General features: G+C 43.5%; 2 long non-coding RNA genes and 1 pseudogene across 2 annotated transcripts; 2 read left to right on the forward strand and 1 right to left on the reverse strand.

The window, feature by feature from the left end:
- The first annotated feature begins 1,255 nt into the window (after positions 1 to 1,255).
- Positions 1,256 to 8,271, forward strand: LOC139422035 (uncharacterized). Its single transcript, XR_011635699.1, has 3 exons — positions 1,256 to 1,439; positions 2,432 to 2,769; positions 7,976 to 8,271. It is a non-coding gene; the product is annotated as an uncharacterized lncRNA (long non-coding RNA).
- A 1,952-nt stretch (positions 8,272 to 10,223) lies between these two features.
- The window catches only part of LOC139422465 (rhomboid domain-containing protein 2-like), a 46,694-nt pseudogene continuing 40,182 nt past the window's right edge, over positions 10,224 to 16,735 (reverse strand).
- Positions 14,150 to 16,056, forward strand: LOC139422036 (uncharacterized). The gene is made up of 3 exons (XR_011635700.1): positions 14,150 to 14,240; positions 14,424 to 14,711; positions 15,730 to 16,056. It is a non-coding gene; the product is annotated as an uncharacterized lncRNA (long non-coding RNA).

The raw sequence follows: 16,735 nt of genomic DNA on the forward strand, positions 1-16,735 counted from the left end.
GGTATAGTGTGTGTGTGTGTGTGTGTGTGTCAGGATATGTTTTGTGTCAATCAAATTGATGGAAATGTTTCCCTCAGAAAGCAAGATGGATTGTATTGATGAGAGAATCAAAAGAGCTTTAAGACGCCGCCCTTATGTGGTAAATATAAAATATGTATTTGTTTTGTCCTGTTTTTGTTATATTATCACCTTTTAAATTGAGTGATGTGTTGACAGTTGAATCCAATGAGGGTTAACACCCCTGATTCTGTGATGTGGCTAACCGGCAAGTTGCACAGAAGGTCAAAGCCTGTAAGTCATATCTGACCTAAAAACACATAAACATTAGTTATGCATTCTGCAATGAGAAAAGCAGTGTTTAATTCGTTCTTTACTGTTTACAGCCAATCATTGTGAGCTGTGGGCAGGACCAAACATCTGGGGATGGAGCATCAATCCAGAGCCTCTCAGCCAGGTCACCTCTGCTATTCCCATAGAGACACAACAGATAGATCAATCTGATTCATATGGCCATTTTGGTTGGCTTGGTTGAATTGACAATCATCCATTCAAGATGCTAAAGAATCGTATACTATGGAAGGTCCTTGAGAGTAAATGCCAGTGTATTCTATGGCTGCCATGAGTACATGCCTTTCTCTGTCTCCTCAGTCTGGAAGGGTGACTCGGCTGATAGAGAGAAAATATCATGACGTGATCTCATCCTCCAGTTCTGATGACTTTTCCATCTACTCCTTCACTGACTGTGAATCTGAGGTAAAAGAGTTGTACCCTACCGTCCATGTCTTTGTTGAGTGACATCACTTGGAGGAGGATGGTCTCTGACTAGTTGACTCTGATACACAGTGTGATGAGGATCATGAAAGGAGGACACCACCGCTGAAAGTTGAGAATGGAAATGTGACAAAGCTTGATGTGAGGGATGAGGATGATGTTCTCTCTCCACTTCTTCAATGAGTCAGACTTCCTGGTAAGTTCTGCATGTTAAATATTTGTATATATATACACATGGGGGATTGGAAATGATGCAGACAATGACTTATTGAGTGTAGTAATGTATCTGCAATGTGTATAGAGTAGTTATAAAGTATTTCTACAGATTGTGTTGAACATAGCACTTTCCTGATATGTTACTTTACTTTCTGGTCCTACAGAGCCCAGGGAAGGTCTCAGGTCCTGTATCTGTCAAGAATGGCCTCTCTCCCCTTGTGACCTCAGCACACCGGACCCTGGCTGAAGCCCTACGGGCCCTGCCCTCTGCTGTAGGCTCTCCCTACCCAGTAAATGTCCCAAGGCCTCGGACTCCTCTCAACCCTGTCATTATCGCTCCGCCCCGAACAGAGAACTTCCCATACCACCACAGCCCTCGCCTGGCTCCCATCACCAACCTGAGCGAGACCGGCAAGAAGCTGCTCCAGGAAATGGCTGGAGTGGCCCCACAGGTGAGAGGAAATACAAGAAGGGAATATTGGCCGTAAGTCCTTATATAGTATAGCATAAATCCTTTTCTAGTATAGCTCAAGAGAAGAGAGAACCCATAAGCTTACATTACTTTATCTCCTTGTCCAAAATATTCAGGAAGGGAAGGTCAATAAGAAAAAGAAGGGCAAGGCCAAAACAGAATTGAAGCAAGAGAAGGCCAGTAAGACGCAACAGATGGGAAATGTTGGAGAAAGTAAGGAGGAGGACAAGAAAGAGGAAAAGAAGAGTCTGAGGAAGAGGTGAGGAAATAGAGGAGGGAGAAGTGGAACATAACCAGGGAATACTAGACTAGAGAATTATAGAAATAGAATGAGGTAGCAGAGAAAGAGCAGATTCTGATGTGTAAGTGCAAACTTAAGCAATAAGGCACGAGGATGTGTGATATATGGCCAATATATCACGGCTAAGGGCTGTTCTTAAGCACGACGCAACACGGAGTGCCTGGATACAGCCCTTAGCCATGGTATATTGGCCATATACCACAAACCCCTGAGGTGCCTTATTGCTATTATTAACTGGTTACCAACTTCATTAGAGCAGTAAAAATACATGTTTTGTCATACGTGTGGTATACGGTCTGTTATAAACTGGGTGGTTCGAGCCCTGAATGCTGATTGGCTGACAGCCGTGGTATATCAGACCATATACCACAGGCATGACAAAGTATTTAATTTTACTGCTCTAATTACGTTGTTAACCAGTACATAATAGCAATAAGAAACCTTGGGGGTTTGTGGTATATGGCCAATATACCACGGCTAAGGGCTGTATCCAGGCACTCCGTGTTGTGTTGTGCGAAAGAACAGCCCTTAGTTGTGATATATTTGCCATATACCACACCCCCTCGTGCCTTTTTGCTTAAATATACTACGGCTTTCAGCCAATCAGCATTCAGGGATCGAACCACCCAGTTTATAATACTATTTATTCTCCTGTGGTTTTTGATTGACAGGTTTCTTCAGTGGCTGCTGTCCAAACTGAGATGTTCAAATAAATAATGGCCAACTATTACTTCTACCACACACACACACACAGATTTGAGTATTGGTTATTCCTACAACACACACAAATGTCATTTCAGAGACCGGAACTATGATTAACAAAATACATATATTGGTCTCATTCTTATATTTTGAGACATGCAGCATTATTTAAATAACAAATATATATTGATCCCCATACAGCCTATGATAATGAATTGGATTTACATGCTTAGGCTTGGAAATATAGCCAGGAGAAGCAAAGGACAGCACCAACCTTAGGGCATTGTCACTGGTATTGGGGTCTTAGGTCAAAATCAAATCAAATCAAATTTATTTATATAGCCCTTCGTACATCAGCTGATATCTCAAAGTGCTGTACAGAAACCCAGCCTAAAACCCCAAACAGCAAGCAATGCAGGTTTAGAAGCACGGTGGCTAGGAAAAACTCCCTAGAAAGGCCAAAACCTAGGAAGAAACCTAGAGAGGAACCAGGCTATGTGGGGTGGCCAGTCCTCTTCTGGCTGTGCCGGGTGGAGATTATAACAAAACATGGTCAAGATGTTCAAATGTTCATAAATGACCAACATGGTCGAATAATAATAAGGCAGAATAGTTGAAACTGGAGCAGCAGCACAGTCAGGTGGACTGGGGACAGCAAGGAGTCATCATGTCAGGTATTCCTGGGGCATGGTCCTAGGGCTCAGGTCCTCCGAGAGAGAGAAGGAGAGAATTAGAGAACACACACTTAGATTCACACAGGACACCAAATAGGACAGGAGAAGTACTCCAGATATAACAAACTGACCCTAGCCCCCCGACACATAAACTACTGCAGCATAAATACTGGAGGCTGAGACAGGAGGGGTCAGGAGACACTGTGGCCCACTCCGAGGACACCCCCGGACAGGGCCAAACAGGAAGGATATAACCCCACCCACTTTGCCAAAGCACAGCCCCCACACCACTAGAGGGATGTCTTCAACCACCAACTTACCATCCTGAGACAAGGCTGAGTATAGCCCACAAAGACCTCCGCCACGGCACAACCCAAGGTGGGGGGGGGGGCGCGCCAACCCAGACAGGATGACCACATCAGTGACTCAACCCACTCAGGTGACGCACCCCCTCCAGGGACGGCATGAGAGTGCCCCAGTAAAGCCAGTGACTCAGCCCCTGTAATAGGGTTAGAGGCAGAGAATCCCAGTGGAAAGAGGGGAACCGGCCAGGCAAAGACAGCAAGGGCGGTTCGTTGCTCCAGAGCCTTTCCGTTCACCCTCCCACTCCTGGGCCAGACTACACTCAATCATATGACCCACTGAAGAGATGAGTCTTCAGTAGAGACTTAAAGGTTGAGACCGAGTTTGCGTCTCTGACATGGGTAGGCAGACCGTTCCATAAAAATTGAGCTCTATAGGAGAAAGCCCTGCCTCCAGCTGTTTGCTTAAAAATTCTAGGGACAATTAGGAGGCCTGCGTCTTGTGACCGTAGCGTACGTGTAGGTATGTACGGCAGGACCAAATCAGAGAGATAGGTAGGAGCAAGCCCATGTAATGCTTTGTAGGTTAGCAGTAAAACCTTGAAATCAGCCCTTGCTTTGACATGAAGCCAGTGTAGAGAGGCTAGCACTGGAGTAATATGATCAAATTTTTTGGTTCTAGTCAGGATTCTAGCAGCCGTATTTAGCACTAACTGAAGTTTATTTAGTGCTTTATCCGGGTAGCCGGAAAGTAGAGCATTGCAGTAGTCTAACCTAGAAGTGACAAAAGCATGGATTAATTTTTCTGCATCATTTTTGGACAGAAAGTTTCTGATTTTTGCAATGTTACGTAGATGGAAAAAAACTGTCCTTGAAATGGTCTTGATATGTTCTTCAAAAGAGAGATCAGGGTCCAGAGTAACGCCGAGGTCCTTCACAGTTTTATTTGAGACGACTGTACAACCATTAAGATTAATTGTCAGATTCAACAGAAGATCTCTTTGTTTCTTGGGACCTAGAACAAGCATCTCTGTTTTGTCCGAGTTTAAAAGTAGAAAGTTTGCAGCCATCCACTTCCTTATGTCTGAAACACATTCTTCTAGCAAGGGCAATTTTGGGGCTTCACCATGTTTAATTGAGATGTACAGCTGTGTGTCATCCGCATAGCAGTGAAAGTTAACATTATGTTTTCGAATAACATCCCCAAGAGGTAAAATATATAGTGAAAACAATAGTGGTCCTAAAACGGAACCTTGAGGAACACCGACATTTACAGTTGATTTGTCAGAGGACAAACCATTCACAGAGACAAACTGATATCTTTCCGACAGATAAGATCTAAACCAGGCCAGAACTTGTCCATGTAGACCAATTTGGGTTTCCAATCTCTCCAAAAGAATGTGGTGATCGATGGTATCAAAAGCAGCACTAAGGTCTAGGAGCACGAGGACAGATGCAGAGCCTCGGTCCGATGCCATTAAAATGTAATTTACCACCTTCACAAGTGCCGTCTCAGTGCTATGATGGGGTCTAAAACCAAACTGAAGCATTTCGTATACATTGTTTGTCTTCAGGAAGGCAGTGAGTTGTTGCGCAACAGCCTTTTCTAAAATGTTTGAGAGGAATGGAAGATTCGATATAGGCCGATAGTTTTTTATATTTTCTGGGTCAAGGTTTGGCTTTTTCAAGAGAGGCTTTATTACTGCCACTTTTAGTGAGTTTGGTACACATCCGGTGGATAGAGAGCCGTTTATTATGTTCAACATAGGAGGGCCAAGCACAGGAAGCAGCTCTTTCAGTAGTTTAGTTGGAATAGGGTCCAGTATGCAGCTTGAAGGTTTAGAGGCCATGATTATTTTCATCATTGTGTCAAGAGATATAGTACTAAAACACTTGAGCGTCTCTCTTGATCCTAGGTCCTGGCAGAGTTGTGCAGACTCAGGACAACTGAGCTTTGAAGGAATACGCAGATTTAAGGAGGAGTCCGTAATTTGCTTTCTAATAATCATAATCTTTTCCTCAAAGAAGTTCATGAATTTATCACTGCTAAAGTGAAAGTCATCCTCTCTTGGGGAATGCTGCTTTTTAGTTAGCTTTGCGACAGTATCAAAAAGGAATTTCGGATTGTTCTTATTTTCCTCAATTAAGTTAGAAAAATAGGATGATCGAGCAGCAGTAAGGGCTCTTTGGTACTGCACAGTACTGTCTTTCCAAGCTAGTCGGAAGACTTCCAGTTTGGTGTGGCGCCATTTCCGTTCCAATTTTCTGGAAGCTTGCTTCAGAGCTCGGGTATTTTCTGTGTACCAGGGAGCTAGTTTCTTATGAGAAATGTTTTTAGTTTTTAGGGGTGCAACTGCATCTAGGGTATTGCGCAAGGTTAAGTTGAGTTCCTCAGTTAGGTGGTTAACTGATTTTTGTCCTCTGGCGTCCTTGGGTAGACAGAGGGAATCTGGAAGGACATCAAGGAATCTTTGTGTTGTCTGTGAATTTATAGCACGACTTTTGATGATCCTTGGTTGGGGTCTGAGCAGATTATTTGTTGTAATTGCAAACGTAATAAAATGGTGGTCCGATAGTCCAGGATTATGAGGAAAAACATTAAGATCCACAACATTTATTCCATGGGACAAAACAATGTCCAGCGTATGACTGTGACAGTGAGTGGGTCCAGAGACATGTTGGACAAAACCCACTGAGTCGATGATGGCTCCGAAAGCCTTTTGGAGTGGGTCTGTGGACTTTTCCATGTGAATATTAAAGTCACCAAAGATTAGAATATTATCCGCTATGACTACAAGGTCCGATAGGAATTCAGGGAACTCAGTGAGGAACGCTGTATATGGCCCAGGAGGCCTGTAAACAGTAGCTATAAAAAGTGATTGAGTAGGCTGCATAGATTTCATGACTAGATGCTCAAAAGACGAAAACGTCATTTTTTTTTTTTGTAAATTGAAATTTGCTATCGTAAATGTTAGCAACACCTCCGCCTTTGCGGGATGCACGGGGGATATGGTCACTAGTGTAGCCAGGAGGTGAGGCCTCATTTAACACAGTAAATTCATCAGGCTTAAGCCATGTTTCAGTCAGGCCAATCACATCAAGATTATGATCAGTGATTAGTTCATTGACTATAATTGCCTTTGAAGTAAGGGATCTAACATTAAGTAGCCCTATTTTGAGATGTGAGGTATCATGATCTCTTTCAATAATGACAGGAATGGAGGTGGTCTTTATCCTAGTGAGATTGCTAAGGCGAACACCGCCATGTTTAGTTTTGCCCAACCTAGGTCGAGGCACAGACCAATCTCAATGGTGATAGCTGAGCTGACTACACTGACTGTGCTAGTGGCAGACTCCACTATGCTGGCAGGCTGGCTAACAGCCTGCTGCCTGGCCTGCACCCTATTTCATTGTGGAGCTAGAGGAGTTAGAGCCCTGTCTATGTTGGTAGATAAAATGAGAGCACCCCTCCAGCTAGGATGGAGTCCGTCACTCCTCAGCAGGTCAGGCTTGGTCCTGTTTGTGGGTGAGTCCCAGAAAGAGGGCCAATTATCTACAAATTCTATCTTTTGGGAGGGGCAGAAAACAGTTTTCAACCAGCGATTGAGTTGTGAGACTCTGCTGTAGAGCTCATCACTCCCCCTAACTGGTAGGGGGCCAGAGACAATTACTCGATGCCGACACATCTTTCTAGCTGATTTACACGCAGAAGCTATGTTGCGCTTGGTGATCTCTGACTGTTTCATCCTAACATCGTTGGTGCCGACGTGGATAACAATATCTCTATACTCTCTACACTCGCCAGTTTTAGCTTCAGCCAGCACCATCTTCAGATTAGCCTTAACGTCGGTAGCCCTGCCCCCCGGTAAACAGTGTATGATCGCTGGATGATTCGTTTTAAGTCTAATACTGCGGGTAATGGAGTCGCCAATGACTAGAGTTTTCAATTTGTCAGAGCTAATGGTGGGAAGCTTCGGCGTCTCAGACCCCGTAACGGGAGGAGTAGAGACCAGAGAAGACTCGGCCTCTGACTCCGACCCGCTGCTTAATGGGGAAAACCGGTTGAAAGTTTCTGTCGGCTGAATGAGCGACAGTTGAGCGTTCCTACAGCATTTCCTTCCAGAAACCGTGAGAAAGTTGTCCGGCTGCGGGGACTGTGCCAGGGGATTTATACTACTATCTGTACTTACTGGTGGCACAGACGCGGTTTCATCCTTTCCTACACTGAAATTACCCTTGCCTAGCGATTGCGTCTGAAGCTGGGCTTGTAGCACAGCTATCCTCGCCGTAAGGCGAGTACAGCGACTGCAATTAGAAGGCATCATGTTAATGTTACTACTTAGCTTCGGCTGTTGGAGATCCTGACGAACCGTGTCCAGATAAAGCGTCCGGAGTGAAAAAGTTGAGTAGGAAAAAACACAAATATAAACGGTAATTAAAAAGTAAAAACCGTAAATTTGTCAGGTAGCAAAACAGGTTGGCAACAAAACGCACAGCAACTCGAAAACAAGTCTGCAAGTCGTGACCGGAAAAAAAGGTCTCCTTTGGCCAAAGTGAAGTTGAGTTGAGGGCCCCTTACTGGTCTCCTTGCAATATCTGGTCTCCCACACAGAGATGGAAATCTACACCTGTTTAGACCTTGGAGGATATGGCTTCAGATGAAAGACAGCAGAGAGATGCAGAACGTAAAAGCTTCAAACACATTGATATGCAAATTCAGGACCATTGTACACTGAAGTGGAGCATGCATCTGGTCTGAAGCATGTCAAAAGAGTAGAAATGAACTGGGACTGGAGGAATACATCACATTTAAACTAAATTAGCATGTATCTGATTTAGCTACACTCATCTGTACTTGAATGGTGCTGTTTGAAAAGTGCATTTCCAATAATAAAGCTTTTTAAATTGCAGTTATTTGTGTCAGACAGATTTGTCTTAATTAATTACATCAGGAATTCTTAGGGAATATTATTGTACTGATATTATCTTACCTGTTATCAGTGGGGGGATGTATTATTCTGCTCTGGACTGTATCCCACGGTAAGTGGCGGTAGTGAACCAATAAATAGTTGTATTGCTCGCCAGAAACCCAACCAGGCTGGCAGACAGTTGTTACCACGCAACGAGCAGACGCTTGTGAAAAGTACTAGCTACAAAATTGGCAAAATTGCCTGCTGCTGTATACACAGCGCGTGTGTATGTTGCTAACCTAGCTAGTTAGCTAGCCATCAATAAAGTTCCTAATGTTACAACATGGCAGATAGCTGGAGCACCGACACCGGAGAGGCTGCCTATCGTTCCCGGGATGCTGTCAAAAACCTTACAATTAAGTAAGTTGCAGTTGGCCGTTGTGTGGCTTTTAGTCCTTGCATTGCCATACAAGCAAGACACTGTTAGCTAACGTTAGCTCTCAAAGCAAGGAGCACTACAGGCCAGTGACCCGCACCCGCTGAAGTCAAAATGTTTTACCCCTAGCTCAAGTAAGGGTAACTTACTTGGTAGCAGAATGCATACATTCCCAGCCATTTACTGTGTTATGATGCTGCCTGTTTGCACCCAAGGTTGAGACTGAGGGGGAGAAGAGGGAGGTGTGGCGTCAGACCAGAGGAGACGGAACAGCAACAGTGCATATATAGACGTGAGTGACTGAGTGTGTAGTGTTATTCACTGTTGGTGCACTGTAACAATACTTGTATTATAGTTCATCCCAAAATCAAAACTTGAAGATGTTTTTGTAACCCAAAGTGGCCTAATGTCAGATTTGTCCTTATGCATGTGCATACAGTACACTGATGAAATATTAGTATAGCCTTTCAGGCAGGTTAGAGTCTTTTCTATGACGATGACCTCTCCTCTCTTTTCCTCCTTTTAGCGTTATGTACGTCATAAAGACTACCTCAACAGCTTGGTTGGCCAGGACTGAAATGGTATGCATGTAGTTTCTAAAGATGACATCATAATCTGCCCTTGTAGCCCACACTCTTGATAATCTAAACCACTGCTCCCTGCTCCAGAATATACAATAATGTTGAATGATGCATTGCCCAACAAACTGCATGTAATGGATCTAATTTACTGGTGAGTGGATGCTATTTCATTTCATTGCTGTAAGGAGATACGGAAAGAAAAACGGAATACATCAGTGTAATATAAATTGCCTGATTCATAAAGGTTGTATAAATCAAGAGTGCCAAGAGATTTGTCTACCGTATGTGTAGAACAACACAAAGTACAAGCCAAAAGGAGTGGTCTTACATTCAACTGACAAGCTAAACCTTCTTGCATTGATTTGACCCTGAACTTTCAGAGTTTGATTGACTCTTCAAACCAAAATCATCAGTGAAGAAACCGTGTACCTTTTAAGCACTACCTCAAACCCCATGTCCAAGTATATTACATTTCAACTTATAACAAATGAGAGAGCTCTGTCATTCAATGAGTTTTCTGTGTTATCAATCTGTCAATGAAGACACCGGTGCCCCTGGGTGAACCATCACAGACTCGGGCATGTTTGCTGTGAAACTCTGGGGGGCACTGACAGACAGACTGGAGAAAATGTTGAGAATGTAGATGTTGAGCCACTGGAGCCCAGTGACTGCTGGTTTGAGAGGCAGATGTCTGCCAATGACTGTGTCCGTGACTATGTCCATGGCCTTGACTGTGGCTGCAGCTGTGTTCATGTTTGTGACATTACTCAAAGCTATGCTTGAGGGCATATCCATGGTTGTGAACATAATAACCTGATAACAGGGCTCCCCTGTGTATAGTAGGAGTGGGCCCAGCCTTCAAATGTCTTTGGTGTGGTCTCGGTAACCTGTAGGTTGGAGGAAACTGGAGAGTAGGCTTGGACTGGGTATGACTCTGCAACCAATGAGAATGTGGAGAGATTACACAGAGCTTATCTAACTAAACAGGGATTCTCTATCTAATCATGGGGGACCACTAGGTGCCTATTATACAGTATTCAATTACAGCTGAGGATCATCTATTGAATCTGCTCATTATACTGTAGTACATCATGTACTCTGGCTTGCACCCAGCAATCATGTTAATTTGAATGACATCTCGTCTTGTAGGATAAATTATGCGTCTAGTGCTTTCTCAGTACTCAGGGTGGGTGGACCGTCTTCCTTCTCTATTGATGTAGGGTCATACAGGACATCAATGTTCAGGGGAACAACTTTCACTGGGGACAGGGAGACACCCCCCCCCCCCCCCATTCTGAAATTGCATTTTTGTCCCCCCCAGATGTATCATTGAAAGGTGATACAAAACGAGGCAAAAGTGTGCTTTAGGGCCATGAGGATGCGGTTGGGTTGGCTGTTTGGACTATTTATCTGACCGGATGGGAAAAAAAACACTTCTAAAACCAGAGTTGTCCCTCAGCAGCCTGAAAGGCATCTTCTTATCCAGGACTGATGCTCTAGCATCAGACATGTCTAGAAGTGGGTGCCAGCCCCTTCCGTATGTTTCACCAGAGCAAGATAAGGAGAATGTGTGACACAGTGATGGTAGATTTTCCTAACCAAACATCCCGTTATGTTCAGCATGAGGACTCAACACACATTTCAAGCATATTATTTATTTTAATTGAACCTTTTAACTAGGCAAGTCGGTTAAGAACAAATTCTTATTTACAATGATGGCCTACCCTGGCCAAACCCGGACAGAGCTGGGCCAATTGTGCACCGCCCTATGGGATTTCCAATAACGGCCAGATGTGATACAACCTGGATTCGAACCAGGGACTGTAGACTGAGATGCAGTGCCTTAGACCACAGCGCCGCACATAAACATATTACCACTTAACTACACTATTAAGCCCACTTAAAGCTGTGACATATTGCAGTGTATCACAGTTATTTTCAACCACAATAAGGTTGGAGTAAGGATAGAGATCCCCCCCCTGCTATGATGGGTTTGCAGAGGACGAGAGTGTGGGACCAAAAGTGTTACTATGACCAGAAACAGCCAGGCCAGGGCTAACATGGGTACACTGACCCCAAAAAGAAAGCCCTTAACCATAAGTGAGTACACTGTGGCCATACCCATAAGGGAGGGAGATACAGGAACTAACCCCTCCACTTGATTCTGGGCAGATGCACCAAACAGTACCAGCCCCACGGTTGTGTACAACATCCCTGTGTTGATAGAGAGCAGCTGAAACATGAGGAGGAACCAAACAGTGCCCACACTCTTCTCAATCCCACCACAGAGGAGCACCAGAACCCCAATGCTGAGGAGTATCTGGATCTCTGTCTGGTGGTGGAAGGAGTATGTGATGAGCTTGTGTACCGCAAAGGAAGAGGAGAGGATTAAACGGATATTATCGGGTTGACAGACATCAGCGGCATTGATGTGTTGTGCTCTAGCTTGCTGCTGTAGCCTAATGGCACAATCTGTTACGTCATTAACGTTAGCTACACGTTGTAGCACGCTAGATAACGTTACAACAGACCCATTCAAAGTGGCTAGCTAGCTACTGAGCATGATTCTTGAGTCACTCAACCCCTCCTTGCTAAGGTACCATGCCCATTGGCAAAAACTGTAGTTCCAAGACTTTAGACATCTTCTGATAACCCGAAATATGTAGTGACTGTAACCAAAACGGATGATACTGTAACGACCCTGGGTTTATAAGCAAGGAAATTGACTCTGCCGCACGAACATGCTTTTGCGGCACAGTCGATAGCGCGCCGGACCTCGGGCTAGAAGGTCCGAGGGTTCGAGACCTGCTCCCTGTCTGTTTCATTTGCCAAGACTTGAGAAGCTAGCTTGCTAAAACAAAACAAATGTACTGAACTTCCGCATTTGGATTAATCACTTTCACAACCACAAAGATATTGTTGCGCAGACCATGAAGTGCGTTAAAGGCAGTGCTGCAATTAGACACTTCCTTCCACCTGCTGGCTTGTGCCTGAAATGTAATGAGCAAGGAGTCCTCAACAGCCCATGTGAGTTAGATAGAAAGTTAGATATATTTGATTGGACAGTTTCATAAAATAAGAAAACCCGTTTAATTAAATAAAACGTGTCAGGCCAGGGACAACACAATAAAGTAAACGGCTTCCATTGTGGTCCCTTAATGTGACTCAAAGTAAAACAATAATACAACAAAATATTTGGCAAGGAATGGTTTCTTCCTATTGATATCATGTTGGCCTATCTATGTAAAACATCCAACCAACCATCGATACAACCATTACTCAGTCAGTAAGATATAATAAGCACATCACGTTCGTTATTGAGCTACAACCAGTGAAAAGATGATACCACCAGTCCGGCTCCAAACAAGCGTTTTTCTTGTGACGTATTAAGCGCAGTCATAAAGCTGTGACCCAAAATGACGTAACCATGCATTAATTCACTACATAAACGGTGTTCAGATTTGATTTAATCTGTACAATAGTTTTCTTCACTCAGGTTGTTGCAGGTAATCTTTGGCCTTTTGGGGCACCTCCTTCCCAACATATATATTATATATACATATATAGGGAATAGGGTGCCATTTGGGATGCCATCTTTGAGTGTGTCTCTGTGTGTGAGTCAGGATGTGTTTTGTGTCAATTAATTGATGGAAATGTTTCCCTCAGAAAGAAAGATGGATCGTAATGATGAGAGAATCAAAAGAGCTTTAAGACGCCGCCCTTATGTGGTAAATATCAAATATTTGTTTGTTTTGTCCTGTTTTTGTTATATTATCACATTTTAAATTGAGTGATGTGTTGACAGTTGAAACCAGTGAGGGTGAACACCCCTGATTCCGTGTTGTGGCCAACCGGCAAGGTGCACAGAAGGCCAAAGCCTGTAAGTCATATCTGACCTGTAACAAAAACACATACACATTAGTTATGCATTCTGCATGTACAAACTGCAGTTCTCAGAATTAAAGCAAATGCAGATATCCCTATCTAACCTCATTGAATGCTGTATTGACAGTCTACTTCAGTGCAGACCCCTCAGATCCACAAAAGGCCTGTAAGTCACATTCAAATTCAACCACATAACAGTCCTTATATTATTTATTGATACACAATTCAAGGCCAAAATGAGCAAAGCAGTGTTGAATTCATTCTTTACTGTTAACAGCCAATCATTGTGAGCTGTGGGCAGGACCAGACATCTGGGGATGGATGGAGCATCAATCCAGAGCCTCTCAGCCAGGTCATCTCTGCTGTTCCCATAGAGACACAACAGTTAGATCAATCTGTTGATTCATATGGCCATTTTGGTTGGCTTGGTTGAATTGACAATTATCCATTCGATATGCTAAAGAATCCTGTACTATGGAAGATCTTTTGCCCCACCCCTAAGGTTATGGGAGTTGCATTTATTGCATGTTCATTTACCCATGTATTACTCACTACTTGTACAACCATGTTGGATTGCCTACATATTCTACATTTCCTTGAGGGTCAATGCCAGTGTATTCTATGGCTGCCATGAGTACATGCCTTTCTCTGTCTCCTCAGTCTGGAAGGGTGACTCGGCTGATAGAGAGAAAATGTGATGACGCGATCTCATCCTCCAGTTCTGATGACTTTTCCATCTACTCCTTCACTGACTGTGAATCTGAGGTAAAAGAGTTGTACCCTACCGTACATGTCTTTGTTGAGTGACATCACTGGAAGGAGGATGGTCTCTGACTAGTTGACTCTGATACACAGTGTGATGATGAGGATCATGAAAGGAGGAAACCAAAGCTGAAAGTTGAGAATGGAAAGGTGACAAAGCTTGATGTGAGGGATATGGACAAGGATGATGATCTGTCTCTCCACTCCTTCGATGAGTCAGACTTCCTGGTAAGTTCTGCATATTAAATATTTTTTATATATATACATGGGGGATTGGAAATGATGCAGGCAATTACTTATTGAGTGTAGTCATGTATCTGCAATGTGTATAGAGTAGTTATAAAGTATTTCTACAGATTGTGTTGAACATAGCACTTTCCTGATATGTTACTTTACTTTCTGGTCCTACAGAGCCCAGGGAAGGTCTCAGGTCCTGTATCTGTCAACAATGGCCTCTCTCCTCTTGTGACGTCAACACACCGGACCCTGGCTGAAGCCCTACGGGCCCTGCCCTCTGCTGTAGGCTCTCCCTACCCAGTAAATGTTCCAAGGCCTCGGACTCCTCTCAACCCTGTCATTATCATTCCGCCCCGAACAGAGAATTTCCCATACCGCCACAGCCCTCGCCTGGCACCCATCACCAACCTGAGCGAGACCGGCAGGAAGCTGCTCGAGGAAATGGCTGGAGTGGCCCCACAGGTGAGAGGAAATACAAGAAGGGAATATTGGCCATAAGTCCTTCTATAGTATAGCATAAGTCCTTCTCTAGTATAGTATAGTATAGCTCTAGCTATAGCAGCTCAAGAGAAGAGAAAACCCATAAGCTTACATTACTTTATCTGCTTGTCCAAAATATTCAGGAAGGGAAGGTCAATAAGAAAAAGAAGGGCAAGGCCAAAATAGAATTGAAGCAAGAGAAGGCCAGTAAGACGCAACAGATGGGAAATGTTGGAGAAAGTAAGGAGGAGGACAAGAAAGAGGAAAAGAAGAGTCTGAGGAAGAGGTGAGGAAATAGAGGAGGGAGAAGTGGAACATAACCAGGGAATACTAGACTAGAGAATTATAGAAATAGAATGAGGTAGCAGAGAAAGAGCAGCTCTCTGATGTGTAAGTGCAAACTTAAGCAATAAGGCACGAGGAGGTGTGGTATATGGCCAATATATCACGGCTAAGGGCTGTTCTTAAGCACGACACAACACGGAGTGCCTGGATACAGCCCTTAGCCGTGGTATATTGGCCTTATACCACAAACCCCCGAGGTGCCTTATTGCTATTATTAACTGGTTACCAACTTAATTAGAGCAGTAAAAATAAATATTTTGTCATACCCGTGGTATACGGTCTGTTATAAACTGGGTGGTTCGAGCCCTGAATGCTGTTTGGCTGACAGCCGTGGTATATCAGACCGTATACCACAGGTATGACAAATTATTTAATTTTACTGCTCTAATTACGTTGTTAACCAATTCATAATAGCAATAAGAAACCTTGGGGGTTTGTGGTATATGGTCAATATACCACGGCTAAGGGCTGTATCCAGGCACTCCGTGTTGTGTTGTGCGTAAGAACAGTCCTTAGCTGTGGTATATTGGCCATATACCACACCCTCTCGTGCCTTATTGCTTAAATATACCACGGCTTTCAGCCAATCAGCATACAGGGATCGAACCACCCAGTTTATAATACTATTTATTCTCCTGTGGTTTTTGATTGACAGGTTTCTTCAGTGGCTGCTGCCCAAACTGAGATGTTCAAAGAAATAATGGCCAACTATTACTTCTACCACACACACACACACACACACACACACACACACACACACACACATAGATTTTGAGTATTGGTTATTCCTACAACACACACAAACGTAATTTCAGAGACAGGAACTATGATTAGCAAAATACATATATTGGTCTCATTCTTATATTTTGAGACATGCAGCATTATTTAAAAAATATTGATCCCCATACAGCCTATGATAATGAGTTGGATTTACATGCTTAGGCTTAGAAATATAGCCAGGAGAAGCAGGGTCAACACCTCTACTCATGTCATAAGTGCCATGACATCTTTAGACAGTCTCATCCAAAGGACAGCACCAACCTTAGGGCAGTGTCACTGGTATTGGGGTCTTAGGTTTCATTTGGCCAAAGTGAAGAATTGAGGGCCCCTTACTGGTCTCCTTGCAATATCTGGTCTCCCACCCAGAGATGGAAATCTACACCTGTTTAGACCCTGGAGGATATGGCTTCAGATGAAAGACAGCAGAGAGATGCAGAACGTAAAAGCTTCAAACACATTGATATGCAAATTCAGGACCATTGTACACTGAAGTGGAGCATGCATCTGGTCTGAAGCATGTCAAAAGAGTAGAAATGAACTGGGACTGGAGGAATACATCACATTTAAACTAAATTAGCATGTATCTGATTTAGCTACACTCATCTGTACTTGAATGGTGCTGTTTGAAAAGTGCATTTCCAATAAAGCTTTTTAAATTGCAGTTATTTGTGTCAGACAGATTTTTGTCTTAATTAATTACATCAGGGGTTCTTAAACTTTTTACATCAAGAGAATATTATTATACTGATATTATTTTACCTGTTATCAGTGGTGGTGGTGGGGGGGGGGATTTATTCTGCTGCTCTGGTCTGTATCCCACGGTAGGTGGCGGTAGTGAACCAATAAATAGTTGTATTGCTCGCCAGAAACCCAACCAGGCT

This window comes from Oncorhynchus clarkii, chromosome 12 (assembly GCF_045791955.1).
Source record: "Oncorhynchus clarkii lewisi isolate Uvic-CL-2024 chromosome 12, UVic_Ocla_1.0, whole genome shotgun sequence".
In the NCBI taxonomy this organism is placed as follows: domain Eukaryota; kingdom Metazoa; phylum Chordata; class Actinopteri; order Salmoniformes; family Salmonidae; genus Oncorhynchus; species Oncorhynchus clarkii.